Below are 9,766 nucleotides of genomic sequence, written 5' to 3' on the forward strand. Positions count from 1 at the left end.
TTATCCATACTGATTTTGAATTTCTTCTCTGACAAACATTTGATGACTATAATAAAACTATTTAACTTCATTGAGTGTCAAACACACATCCTTTAATATATTTTTCCCAAACAACAAAGGCCAATGACATTGAAGAGAAACTTTCATCAGTTTGGAACAGGCTCTTATTTCATTGCCATAGTCCCTGTTAAAATTTTTCAATATTTTGCAATGTCTATTCCTCACTCCCAAATCACATTTTTATTACTCTCGATAGATATCAGAAGTAGACAAATAATTATATATGAAATATCAAGAAGTAATTGAAACCTTTCACTTGGAAATAAATGTTCTCTCTGACAAGAGGGTAAGTGTTTTGGTTGAACTTCCTCTAAGTCATAAGGTAAACTAAGAAAACTTGGATTAACTACTAATTGGGACTTCCTCCTGGGAGAGGTGGAAGTACCAATCTTTGGACCAAGCAGCACATCCATAACCAAATGTTTAAGAGGGCTATCATTTCACTGACTAAGCCTTGGAATCATCTGCTCTGAGGTAGGATCTTAGTTTTTTGTGGAAACCAGATTGGTCATCACCCCAAAAGGGGATGTTTCCTTTAGACACCACTCTATTTAACGTTCAACATATTATGACCTTATCTACAAACTATCAAGGCTATGGTCTCTCCGAGGTTAGAATGGATAAAAAAATACAGTCACTTCCTGGCAAACCGACTATTGGAAAAGGGATAATTTAGGTTGCAACATAGAAAGCTAAGGCATATGTTGTAATATTTTAGAATGGTATGAATGGATTCATTGAACAAAACAAGGAAATGTAACTGCTATTGTTTGGAAAAATACACAGTATATATTTTGAGGAATTTTAGTGCATTAATGGGTAGGGATTAAGAGTAGGAATTTCTAAGACATGGATTTTCCTCTGAATATTTTTAAGGTAAGTTTTGTCATCTTTCTTTGTGTCCATGTTTAGGTAAAGTTTTTTTGCATGCTTTGAAGCATATGAAAATTAGTAAATATTTTCTTTTATACTTTTGAGTCTTAAGTACTTTCTTTCCCCTTTCCTTATACCATAAGTCATTCACATGTGCTATCAAAGTGTCAAAAACTAAACTTTTTTGTAATAAAGACAGATAATATTGTTAAATAAACCCCCTTAAACTATTCCTAGCATGCGTGCATGGAAGACTTTTGATGTGAATGATTGAAAGAAAATTGGTTTATTTATATGTCACATATATAGATTATGTGGTGACATAATGAATATACTGTTTAGAGTAGCAGGTCTTGTCTTCTGAACAACCACTCTACTACTGCAGATCTTGTGTAGTTGCTCCTTTTCTTTAATCTCCATTTACTTTTCTGTTACGTTAGTGTGTGGACTAAATTATTTGATTAATATTTGTCACAAAACGAAGTGTCAGACAAAACTGCTCAAAAAGATATGCCTGTTGGTCAAAAGAGAAGGTATCCTTCTGGCAGCTGGGAGCTTGGAATTTAGAACTTTTTCCTAATACTGTAAGAGCACACCTGTGCTTATTTTTTTTTTATCAATATGGATATCCTTGTTGATATTTTTTAGATGAAATAATTACCAGAATTTGAATCCATGTGTTTCCAAAATTACTACTTCATAATGAAGTTAGTTTTCAATATATCTTCATTTCATTGTAATACTATTTTTATTTTGTAAAGTAAGGGATGTCTCTTCTATCTTTGTTGGTTTATGTTAATTTTCTACTTTGAATAATCCAAAATTGGCAGGAGATTGGTGAGAGGAAGTAGTAGATGCATTCCCATTTCACTAATGAAATAAGGAATCTCATTGATGGATAGAACAGGTTAAAGGATGACTAAGGAAATATATGACAATGAAGATTTGAGAAAGTGTGCAGTAACAGAGATAAGTTGAATTTCAATTTGCCATGGTGGAAAGGAGAAACAATGTCCAAATATTTTCCTGTTTCATCATAGTAGACAAAAGATTTCAGGTTTAGTGAATATAAACAAAGAAGGGAAAGAAAGGCACTTCTGTGGTTACAGTCCATTGTAACTTCAATATAAAATATAAATAACAATTAATATTAATCACTTTGTTTTAGAGACTACCCTGATTAAAACTGCTAGCTATTTTTAGCTATATCTTTCTTCAATAATGATTTCAACCTGTCACTTTTCCTACTCAAGCATTTCAGTATAACATCTTGTTTCCAGATATTTTGAGTAAAAATCTTTGTCTTTATTTTTGAGACGCAGTATGATCCAGTTTACCCTACATTGCACACATCATCTCTCCAAGGCACCTTTCAGCTTCAGTTGGACCAGACCCTTTCTCACTGCCATCACCTATGTGCTTTGCTACTTCTACCTAAGAGGTTTTCCTGATATTGGTTAAAACCATTCATGATTCTGCCCTATTCTTTTTTATTACAAATTTTAAAGTCAGACCAATTTAAGTCTCTTTGCTCACATACTTCATTCTAACCAAACTGACCCTGGTCTTCTCTAGTTTCTTATTGTATCACTGAAATGTCCCAAGCAGTTAACAATTAAGTGTACTTTATTTTATCTATCTATTTACTTGTTTATTTTTACGGTATGTGCTCTTTGTGCTCCTCCTTGGATCTTTTTTTTTTTCCAAGATAAATGTTCTATCTTGGCAATATTCTCACACAATTGTTGACAGATGTTTAAATATGACATGCTTTCGGTGTATTTCATAATATGTTATCTTTGAGGTACATACTCTGATACTTGGTCGAAAGCACAATATCTTCTTGGAAATGAGTGTTTATTCTGGTTCAAGACTTGGAAAATATTTAAAATCTGCCTGGTACAAGGTAAGTTTATTTGCTCTGTCTGGTTTTGGGGACATTGCAGCCTCTTCTTTCTCCTCCTACCTCTTTGATGCCTTCCACATACATAGTTGTCTTCTCATCAGAAACTTTTCAAAAGTAGATATGCCCCAATATACATCCATTGACCACATTTTCCTCATGCAGCAACAAATAATCTGTTAATCTTTGAGCTAAATGGATTTTTGATTAATGGGACAGTCCCCTTTTTATACTTTCAGAGAACAGTGGTCCAGAGAAATAATTCAGCCTGTGAAAGGTAAACAGCTTCTGTAGGGCCTTTGAAAAAGACTGCTTTAGCTCCTTTGTGCATGTCATCTCAGGATCTAATTAGATGATTCCACAAAGAGTAGTTGAGTGTGTTGCTACTTTACATGTTCTCTCTGCTAAAAGACTTTAAGTAATCTCTCCAGGGTAATAAATTTTGACTCCCAAAAAATCTCCATTTTAGACTTAGAATAATCTTTATTGACCATTATTTTAGGTATACTTTGTATTTTTCAATCCCTTTGTATACTCCTTAATGATAGGGGGAGGTGCTAATCTTAACACTTGAACATTGCCTTGAACATACTTGTGTTTACATAGGGAGGAATTTATTTCTAAGAACTGAAAGGGAAATTTTGCCTTTTGATGACACTGTAAGCCTTTGAAGGAAGTATCAGATGGAGAAATCATTTCTGGTTAACAGCATTATTGCTGCAGGGTACATCAAGTATGCTGGCAGCTTTCTTCTCATAGTTCAGTCCTGGTGAATTCTTGGAAACTAGTGTTACAAAGCATTGGGCAGAAAGATCCTGACCTTCGGCAGATCATTTTCTTCCGGTAAAATGTAACCTGACCCCACTAGAAGGACTCTTTTTACTCATGTTTGGTTGTATTTATTTGATTCATTGAGAAAAGTAAAATATGCCTCTATGTTCTACATCACTTTCATATGATGCACCTCTGCTAACATGGTCTGTTCGGTTCACACACACACATGAGCATACATGAACACACACATTATGGCCTGGAGCCAATTTGTATTTCTTTTACTGTCCACATCTCTGAGTTAAAAATAAATAAATAGTTAAATTATAAGTTTTCAGTCTTTATTTTCCATCATTTTAGAGTCTACCCTAAAATAGGATCTATGAATTGGAAAAATTTTCATCCCTCAAACAAAAAGACTTGAGGTAATGAGCCATCACCTCCTCATTTGAATGCTCTGTGGGTTCCAATCTTTTTGGTTTTTTGAATCAAAATTCTATGGCCCATTTTGAGACAAAATAGTATATTTTCTAAAAGTGATTCTTAGCTTGAATGATTTTTCCCTTTATTGTCCACTTCTCTTCTTTAAAATGTACTTTTTAAGAAATGATTAGGAGCTGGTTTGACACTATCAGTTTATAAATAAATTCTGTGTATGTATCTAAGTGAAAAAAATTTAAATGATTTTGTTCAAAATAAAGTACTGCTTTCCAGCAGAAATATTTTACTTTCCAAGTAATTATTGCAGAAGGCCTTTTAAATATAGTTTTAGTTATAATATTTTAAAGTCAGTCTCTTAGACTATGATTCCAAGCTGTCACTGTTAGGATAAAAGTTTGTATGTATTAAAGAAATCAAAAGTTGCTGACTTTCATCACTTTTGTCAAATGTTATTCTTTAATATTTAGGTATGATTTATTAAATATCTAGACATTTTTTTCCCTTAACTGACAAGATATAACACATTTATATTTTGGCATAGACCAAAAGAAATCTGGTGCTTTTTGGGGTTGTTGTATTTTGTATTTTGTTTCTTTTTTTTAACTTTGGGCAGATTCCATTATTCATATTCATTTGTGATGGACACTCAGAAGGAATAAAGAAGTCCTTTTATTATCTATAATTATGGTTTCATCATAAAGAGGAATTCTTTCTGGAGGATTCAGAGACCATGGCATAGAGAAGTCAGGTGAATGTGGTACTGAAGGCCAGAATGTGAGAATCTGAAAGGAGAGATTTATTAACAGTCAGCTGGGCTCAGTGGTCTTCTGTCCTAATAAAAACTGAGTCCCAAATAGGATTTTTGGATTCCTTTTATACAGAGAATATAAGAGTGGGGAGACAAATGGTACTTTTATGCAAAAGGATTTTCTTTGTTACTTTCTTAGTGTTTTAAGTTTTTTATCTGAGTACCAGATAGGTGTTGAATTAACATATATCCCCCAAATTCCAGGTAAGCTTGAATTAACACATATCCTCCACATAAGCTTGAATTAATACATATCCCCCACATTCCAAATAAGCTTGAATTAGCACATTTAGTCTGCATCCTTCCTGAACACCCAAAGCCTATAGAGTCTATAACACTTAATTGGCTTTCTGGGAACTAGGAATACTTGGATATAGAATAAGTTTGATCACAGAGTGGTTCAACAATGGCAGTGGAGGAATACTGATATAAGATGTTATTGACAGAATATATATGGTTGACAGGGAGTTATACAGGGCATATGCCCAGGGTATATAGTAATGTCTAGATATACTCATAGTGGAAACAATTAAAAACAACAGCTGATGGGGTACTAGGTCCCTGGCCGGGGGGTCATTGTCGTGGACCCTGGGGGAGCAGCGGCAGTCCCCCAGGTGCAACGGCAAGAACCAGGAAGGAAGGAGGGCCCAACAGTGGGCTCCTGATACTAATGACTATGCTTTTGAGTCTATATACCTGCAATAAGAACAAGGCCTAGAGTAGCACTGTGCCTGGGAGTTTCCTCCTGACAGCCTTCATGTTACTCAAATGTGGCCACTCTCACAGCCAAACTCAGCATGTAGATGCAGTGCATTCCCCCCAGCATGGGACATGACACCCGGGGATGAGAATCCCTGGCACCGAGGGATCACTACCACATACCAGCTGAAGATGCAACTAGAAAAGGACCTTGAATTAAAGGTTCAATACGGATCAGCAGAATATCCCTGTCTACATATAATAACATGACTTCAAAATGCTGTTTGACCTAATGGAAGGGGAAAAAGGAAAGGAGAAATGAGATTATAAGGCTATGAGTCTCTAAAAAAGAGTCTGGAGGTTGTCAGAAGGAATGCCCTTATGCACAACTGAGCAGAGTCTAAGAGACATATAAAGTAGATACAACCCCAGGTATTGGTTCTTTTGAGGGATAAAGAGACCCACGGGTTCTATGGTCATGACAGATGGGGTTCACTGTAATGGCAGATGGCCCTTCTTTGGAGCTGGTGTTTCTGCATGATGGAATTGGACTCAGAGGGGATCTCTTCTCACAAGACTTGCATGTTACTTTATTGGAATTGTAGTTGGTGCTGGGGTTTAAGATATATTTAAGGGATTTGAATCTCTGGACTGATAATATGACACCCAGGCCCAGAGCCTCAACGGACTTCAGCTCCTACACTTTGATTTATTGGACTTACCCCACTCAGCTAACATGGAGTTGAAGAAGGTCAACCACCACACCATGGAGCCTAGAGTCTACAACTGAAAGCTGGAGGAGTGCATCCAGTATCCATGTGGAATCTAAGCCCCCACTTGACATAGATGTGCAATGGACACAACCAATCCAATGTCCACAGAGAAAATGTGGAATGAGTGTGGGAAGGGTAGCCATGGTGGCTGCTGGGTTTGGGGAATGGGAGGAAGAGATAAGATGTGGAGGCGTTTTCGGGAACTGGAGTTGTCCTGGGTGGTGCTTCACAGACAATTACGGGACATTGTAGATCCCCCCAGGGCCCACTGGATGGAACGTGGGAGAGTGTGGGCTATGATGTGGACCATTGACTATGGGGTGCAGTGATGCTCAGAGATGTTCTTACCGGGTGCAATGGATGTGTCACGATGATGGGAGAGAGTGTTGCTGTGGGGGGAGTGGGGGGTGGGGGCGGTGGGGTTGATTGGGACCTCATATGTTTTGAATGTAATTTTTAAAAATAAATAAATAATTTAAAAAAAAAAGAATAAGTTTGAATTTATGCACAGGCTACATTAGAACCAAAGGAGGCAGAAATAGTTACCTTTTTTGTGGCTAATATATTATACAGAAGTAGGCTTCTTTACTATCCCTCTTATTGAAATTGTGAGAGCCACACTATCTTAAGGAATTATAAAAAAGTAATAATAATTGACAATTTATCCCTCAGCACTCCTAAATGTATCAAAGAGATGGGCATTTATATTCCTCAAGGATAAAATTAATGAAAGTACATTTCATTTTTTCCCAGGATTTTCTAATACTACTGTGTCTTTTTTCCCCTAAAGTCAAGAATTTCCTTTCATCTAGAGTCAACCTTACTTATAAAAACGAAAAATAAGAGTGTGGTGGGAAAAGAAATGTAAGGAAAGATAATTTTACCTAGAATGGACTCCTAGATCATATATTATATGTTCAGGATGCCACCCCATGGGAGAAATTGTCCTAATCCTTTGATGGAACAATACTTTAAGAAGTTAAAGCCATTATTGAGTTATATAATGCAGCACTAAATCATACAATTTTGGTGGGCTCCAAAGTATTAACTAGAAAAATTCCCCAATGATGAATTCTAAGTCCTACTTATTGAGCAAAGTTTCTTGAGTCTATCACTCAAGATTTATGACCCCCAAATTATTCTTTTAGGACAGATAATCAGTTTAAAAATGTGATCCAGCTTTAAATCATAAGCTTCCTTTGAATAACAACAGTTATCATTAAATCTCAGTAGCCTGTGGTCTTGAAAGGAAATGTGCAGTCCCACCTTAAAAATCTTGATGTTCTAATCAGTCACAACACTTACAAAAAGAACAGGCAAACAAAGTTAAAATTACCTACATTTATTGACTCCACATTTATTTTTCTATCAATTTACTTAAACACAATGTGATGACTTTGAATGATCCTAACTATGTAGTTCTTTTAATGATGAAGAGCAATTTAAATTTAATTTCCATTTGGATACAGATTGCAAGAAAATACGAGGGATGTGGCACAACTACCAATATCAGAAAATTTTCAACCTATGCAATAAGTTTAGAAAATTCATGTAGAATGATATTCACAATAAAAATAAAACAGACTCTGAATCTGGTGCTTCGTGAATTTTATATTTACGTTGTACTTCCAGCCTGTAGCAATATAGACATTTTATGAACTTTTCACAGATGATATGTTTTGAGATTAGTCTCTCTAATATTAAACAATTCATATTGGAAATAAGATTCAAAAGTCTATGACTCCAAAGTTCCTGTTCTTTTTTTTATTCCACACTGCTGTGACATGCTATTTATTATGATGGGCTATCTCTAAACACTGGATTGCTAACTAAACAAGTTTCTGCCTTTAAAATCCTAGGAGCTGTTATGTGAAATAGACATGGAAGCCATTATTAAGAACTCCACTGACTTCATCCTCTTGGGACTCATCACCCATCCTGTATTTCCTGGGCTTATCTTTGCAGTGGTTTTCTCCATCTTTGTGGTGGCTGTAACAGCCAATGTGGTCATGATCCTGCACATACTCATGGACTCACATCTCCACACACCCATGTACTTCTTACTCAGCCAACTTTCCATCATGGATACAGTGTTTAGCTGCATCACCGTCCCCAAGATGCTGCAAGACCTTCTGTCCAAGGAAAAGACCATCTCCTTCCTAGGCTGTGCTGTTTAGATATTCTTCTACCTAACCCTGATTCGAGGGGAGTGTTTCTTGCTGGACCTCATGGCCTATGACCGGTTTGTAGCTGTCTGCAACCCCCTCCAATATCCTGTCCTCATGAACCGCATGATTTGCTTGTTTATGGTGGTAGGTTCCTGGGTTGCTGGCTCCGTGGATGAATTTACGTTGACCCCTCTCACTATGAGTTTCCCTTACTGTGGGTCCTGAGAAATCAATCACTTTTTCTGTGAGAGCCCAGCCATACTGAAGCTGTCATGTATTGACACCTCCCTATATGAGACCCTGGTGTACGCCTGCTGTGTGCTGATGTTGCTCATCCCGGTTATCTGTCATCTCTGTCTCCTATCCATGGACCCTCATCACTGTTCATTGTATGAGCCCTGCTGAGGGCCAGCTCAAAGCCTTTACTATTTGTTCCTTCCATATTATGGTCGTGAGCATTTTCTGTGGGGCAGCCTTCTACATAAATAGTTTTCTCCATTCATATCAAACACCAGAGAAAGACAAGGTAGTGTCTGCCTTCCACACCATCCTCACTCCCATGCTCAACCCGCTCATCTACAGCTTGAGGAATAAAGATGTGATGGCAGCTTTAAGGAAGGTTCTGGGGAAATGTTCTTCCTCTCAGAAAATCAGAAAAGGGAATGTGACTAGGAAATACTAGGAATTCTAGGCCCTGGGTACAAACAACTTAGTTGCTGTCTCAGGGACACCTTGTTTTCATTTCTTTGGTTGCTCAAGCAAATACCATGACATGGGTTGGCTTAAATACTGGAAATTTATTTTCTCATGGTTTTAGGAGAAAAGAATATCCAAATCAAGACACCATCAGGACGATATTTAATCCCCAAAGACTGGCATTCAGTGACTACTCGCCAGTGATCTTCGGTCCTTAACTTGTCATATTCCGTGGCAAATTTCAGAGTCTCCTGGTCTCTCCTTTCTCTTCAGTGTCCCTTTGATGTTCAGCACCTGGCTTCTCCCTCTGTGGCTTTCTCTCTCTTCCTGAATTTCATTCTTCTTATAAAGGAGCCAAGTAATAGGAATTCTTAACTAAGGTAACCTCATCAAAAGTCCTACTTAAAATGGGCTTGTACCCACAGGGATGGATTAAGCATAAGAACATGTTTTCCTGTGATACTTCTGACTTCAAAACATGACATATATAGATTTTAGGAAAATATATTTTTGTGTTGGAAAAATGTTCATTGTCATTTTCATAATCCTGAGATATAGTTAGAAAATATCATTC

General features: G+C 36.8%; 1 pseudogene; it reads left to right on the forward strand.

Annotated features, from left to right (window-relative positions):
• The first annotated feature begins 909 nt into the window (after nucleotides 1-909).
• Nucleotides 910-9,178, forward strand: LOC101420108 (olfactory receptor 2T2-like; annotated as a pseudogene).
• The last annotated feature ends 588 nt before the right edge of the window (nucleotides 9,179-9,766 follow it).

The sequence above is a fragment of the Dasypus novemcinctus genome, chromosome 16 (assembly GCF_030445035.2).
Source record: "Dasypus novemcinctus isolate mDasNov1 chromosome 16, mDasNov1.1.hap2, whole genome shotgun sequence".
NCBI lineage: Eukaryota > Metazoa > Chordata > Mammalia > Cingulata > Dasypodidae > Dasypus > Dasypus novemcinctus.